This window comes from Mytilus galloprovincialis, chromosome 11 (assembly GCF_965363235.1).
Source record: "Mytilus galloprovincialis chromosome 11, xbMytGall1.hap1.1, whole genome shotgun sequence".
NCBI classification, from domain to species: Eukaryota; Metazoa; Mollusca; class Bivalvia; order Mytilida; family Mytilidae; genus Mytilus; species Mytilus galloprovincialis.
Window position 1 is genome coordinate 82,128,697 of NC_134848.1, and position 5,754 is coordinate 82,134,450.

Sequence of the window (5,754 nt, forward strand, 5' to 3'; positions counted from 1 at the left end):
ATAGTCACGTATTGCTGAATAACTGTGTAACTTAGAAGACTTACGTTATTACTTGTTATGTTGATCTTACAGGGTTTGACACCCTTAGACTTTGCAAAGAAAAGAGATAAAGAGTATATCAATGCTAACATATACCATGAGGCATTCCACTGTATAAAGGTATATATCATATACCCTCTTATGATTTACTTGTTGATAAACAATCATCATCTTTTATGTTTTTGATAGAAAGGCTTTGCTTTTCTGAGGTATCAAAATATAAGAAACATAATAAACTGTTTTGTGCCAACTATGTTTACAATATGCACAGTAACATAACCATATTGTATGATTGTGTTTCCACTTATCAAATCACTGTAGGTGTTCTTAACTTGTGTATGTCTTCAAAACAATTTCTCTAACGAACGGATATGGTTCGTTAAGGATTAACTTACAATCTGCTATCAAACAATACGGCTACATCATTTTCTACAAAAGACAAGGTAGTCTTGAGATCAATTAATTGGGCAATCGTGATGATCGACAGCGGGGTGTAAGAAAATCAGTTGTTCGACCTGTTAGTAAAATGCCCTTTGTTAAAATAAACTTTTATTTTTGTTTGTCTTTTGAAAAATGTTGTGCGTGATGTGTTGAGATAAGTTACAGGTCCTATTAAAGTTTCGAACTTGAAGTTTCTATTTTTTTGGCTTTTATAATATCCTTCAACGTTTATATCTTAAACAATTTTAGTAACATATTTTGTAATAATAAAACTACTCTATTGATTACGACTTCATATTAATGTGATTCGAGCAGGAACAAAATGCATCTCTATTGTGCTAAATGAAAGTCTGAAATCTTGAAGGAAGTTGTTCTAGCTTATTCCTCGTGATAATGTTTCTTGTTTAGGGTAATTCGCCTTTACACGATGCAACATACAGAGGAGATCAGAATGCTGTGACACTTTTGATAAGTCTTGGTGCCAATGTGGAGGCTCGAAATACCGAGGTAAGTCGTTCTTAATTTTCTTTTAAATATGACAGACTAATTTACATTTCATTCAGTGTTTCTCTTCCTACGCATACCTGTATATTTATATAAGTATGTTGAGGTTTGTGTTTTGGTGTGTGTATATATAAATAGAAAGTTTGCTTTGGGTGTGAATGCATGTATTGTGTGTATATATAGAGTGTGTGTGTGTATGTGTATATATGTTTTTATATGTATTTAAGGCGATAGATATTTATACATGAAATCATCAAAAACTGTTTTTGAAAGAAAGGAGAAATCGTTGATGTCTAATCTTCGTTTATTTTCATTTACATCAGCTAAAATGTCTAGTGTTGCTTGAATGTTTTCCTGGTTAGAAATGTCCGTTTTTTTTCATTATGTATTATCCTTTTATTTTTCGCCTATTACATCACTGCTTAACAAATCAACTAGATTACAATCAGTTGGACAGTATTTATATTTGTACTAGGACGTCAAATTATTCTCGTTTACTCGATTTGAAATAACACATAATAATATGGTTTTTTTTGTTTTGTTTGTTTTGTTTGTTCTTTTTGGAGGGGTTTGGGGGGGGGGGGGGTAACCATTATAAGACGATCTGGCTGTCAAACCATAGAATACTCTGTGATTATCTTTAATGTGGATTAAGGGTGATTAACACAATTTTTTCAAATAGTTTTTAAGAATTTATAAACATAGTCTGAAAACAACCCTATTGCAATCAACCTCCGACACAAAATCTTGATCGTCTTCAGCGGTAGATTTGTCCAGTCGCTGGAATCTTTTCAGGTGTAATCCATGTAAACTCATCGGTGTGTAAGTGTTTACGTATGGCTCATTCGTAGTTTTACGATCGATTCCATTATGTGTCTCATTTTACTGTTAAACTCATTGTACTAACTTGTATCATCACGTGTTAGTTTTACATGTCTCCAGTTAATGACAGCTAACACATGTGCCTTAATTTCATTGTGGTTTTAAACGATGTGTGTTCGCCAAATTCGATATTAATGTATCATGACAATTTAAAACTGTTCAAACATATCAAAAGAATGTAGTGGCCAGCTGAACCCGCCTCTGGGTGTGAGATTTGTTTCCCGTGTTGACTGCACATTGAAGGCCTTTGTTTTTTTTCTGCTTTTGGTCAGGTTGTTGTCTTTTTTAAGCAGTCCATACGGCCATTCTTAATGTTAGATATCATATAATGTGACCGTTTAGGTAAAACATTGATGATGATAAAGCATATCAACACATTCAGCTCGTATATTGGATCTGTATAAATTGTCTGATAACACTGGCACTGCTTGTTTTATTTTATAACAGAATATGACTCCTCTCCATTTAGTCAGAGACTCACACATTGCTAAAATGCTAATCGAAAATGGAGCCGACGTTAACAGCAGAGATAGCAATGTGAGTATATATAACGTAGTAAGGAATGCGCAGTTTAAAAGATAACTTCATCGGATAGCTTTTATATAAAAACCATTTCGATGTATAGGTTATTGTAATGTTTAACACTAATGAAAGATGAAAGATCGTATGTACTTTAAAAGATCTTTGCATCTGTTAAGTATCCACATCTGACTCAAGCCACGTAGAATAGATAGTTTTACAATAATTTTGAAGCCCGGTTTTGATTGTGTATTGATATAAGTGATGTTGATATGATGATTTTAAAGTAATTTTCGTTGAGCACTTAGAAAAACTAGCAATATTCCGATGTTTGTAAGGACACGTATGTAGTATGTATAAAATACAGTGATGGAATATTCAGTTCTTCAACCTTGGTTGAAATTCCTGAGGAACTTAGAACAGACTTATGAATATCCAGGATTTCCTCTTGATCAAGTGTCGTCGGGAAACATGTTTAGCTTCCAAGTTAATTGTGAAAACTCATTCATTTATAAAGCAGTTAATGTAATAAGATTTACTCACAAAAACGATGTTGTTTTGAGCTTTATTTACGGGGACATCAACATATTTGTCATGAAGATAGAAAGTATTTTGCAACATTGTCTTGCATAATAATCGACTGATTCTATCAGTATTTTGAAGTTGTGATTCCAATCGATGGATTAAGCCTAACGATATGTTTAGATTTTGAATAAAAAAAATCGCAGAGAAGTGGTATTGACAATGTCTAGTTCATTATCAGCTGTAACAACATGGCTATTCGAATTATATATGAATGAGGAACTAGCACAGGTACAATCAGGAGGTTTAGACTTAAAACAAAAATAGTCAATATTCAGATCCGGCAATACGTGTTTGTAATTCAAAATTTAAGTTTGAAATGGTTATGTTTAGGTTGAAGCAATGATAGGAACAGACTGATCTTCAAAATAGGGAGGTATTGTCGAGTGAATTGATTTATCACGAGGGATATTTCAAATTGATGGCATCAATATTTGTTAGCAAGGGAAAGTTCAAGGAATAACCTCTATGTGCATTGGTTTGACTTGCAATATCCGATATGATAGCTCTAAGTTTGTTACGTTCAATCAGTTGATCAATGGTTTAGTCTTATGCACCACATTTCAATAAATAGTAGGTTTGAATATATCGTATGATTTTCTTTTTCGAAAATGGTATTAATCGTATTAACCATCATAACTTTACACAAAAAAAAACATTATCTAAGGTAAATAAGTCAATAACAATCCATTCTGTAAAATATTGGACCTATTCAATATTTTGCAGATTGTATTGTTAGAGGCCTATATCTTACTAAAAACTATGTCTTACACGTCGAAAAGTTAAAACAAAACAAAAAAGGAAGCAAAGATTTATTTTCATTAAGTATGAACATTGTTTTGTGAATAACGCAAATATAACCTACAAGTTGGCCCCTTTAATCAGTAGCTCAACATAGAACAAATAGACAAAGAAGCGAGTACAGCTGGAGGAAAACAACATGTATAATTTATACATGAAGAATAAGTCATAGGATATGCGTATAATGATTGTCGCGTGCGCAAGAACTACTCATATTTTCCGCTCATAGTTTCCGTGAACACGTGTACATGAGTTTTGTGTTTCAAAATGGATAAAGTGATGAAAGTGTATCATAAATGCAAAAAAGAAAGAAAAAGATGTTGTTAGTGGTGATTGTGTTGTTTCAAACTTTGGATTAATATCAAATGGGTATTCAGAATCTATTCAGAGACAATATTTCAGTGTGGATTACGAAGAGGATATCATCAGGGCAACTAATTATGGCAAGTTTTATATATATATATTATATTTCGAAATGTAGTCCTCTCCTATAGGTTTTTGTTTCTTCTCGGGTTTTATTTTTACTAAGTGAATGAGAAGAAAAAAAAGAATAGCATATAAAGACAGGTTCTTTTTTAACCATATCGAATTTCTTTTAAATATATAACTAATATGAACAAATGAAGAGATAACAACATGCAATCAGCTATATTATTTTGTTGTAATTTTCAAGAGATTGTTATTGTTTACTCAAACGGTATCACCTAAACACCACCACCTTTTTTTACTTTTTATGTTTTTGTTTTTTTTTCTGCAAGGTCGTGTCGCTTTTTTTTTTCGTTTATTTGTGTATTCTAATTTAATACTTAATTTTGTCTCGAGTTTCTTTTTGATCACTGCGAACAAAGTGCGAATCGCACACACGATCGGTTTGTTTGACAGATAATGCAGAAATGTATTCCTATATTCTGCTTCCCGTTTTCTTGGGCGTTTATAAGCGAAGTGTTGCAAACAACAACAACTTGTTAATAATCGCCGAAACATGAAAATTATAAGAACTGTTATAGACCCTAGTTCATGAAGGAAGTTCTATATTCGCACTTTGTACACATGTTAAGGTTTATGTTTCTCATGGCCCTTGTAGTGCGGCATGATCTATCAAATTTTACAAGCATTACCTTATTGTTTTTTCTGAATTTTAATTGTAGTTGAAAATGATGTTAGGAAGAATAAGAGCAACACCAGAGGTCAATTTTGATAACCTAAAAACGGACCTGGATAAATCTTTTGAAAAAAGAAAGTCATAAAAGCAACAAGACATAGACTTACAATGAGCATACTCAACTTATTGAGTTAGTGCTAAGAGAGACAACCCAAAAACATGAAAAATAGCTGTGATATAACATGTATAAGTGTTGGTAGTGTTGGAAATCAATTTGAAAGTGATTTTTTCCCTTTAGAAACCGATTTCATGAGTGACAAAATTATTGTGTTGGAAGGTGATTTTAATAAAATGGATTGTTTTTATGTTAATTTGTTCTTTGGTTGTATTTTTATTTACATGATGGCCAATCATAATTATTAATTGGGCTAATTAATGTTTTTTTTCCAGTGATTGAACAATCATTCACCTATAAGAATCAGTTATGCTACCTTTAGCTGTCCAATTTCGTTTAAGAAGGAGCAGGGCTATTCTTAAAACTATTGGACAGCTGAAGAAAACATAAAGGTTTTTTACACTTAAATAATAGTCCAATCACTGAAATAAAGAACTGGTAAAAACAATAGAATGATGTCACACCAATGTTTTAAAATTAAATCAAAAAGAGGGAATATACCTATTGTTAGAAATGTGTAACTGAATTGCAAAATAAGACAATGTCTTGTCACGTGCATCTTACATATGCTTCTGGTAATGATATTCGTCACATTATAATTCTCATGTTATATAAAACCTAGCATTTGCTGATGGAAGGTAACTGAGAATTTCTTAAACATTTAACTTGTTGGTGCTAACAATTGTTGGATCAAAGAATCTTAACTACT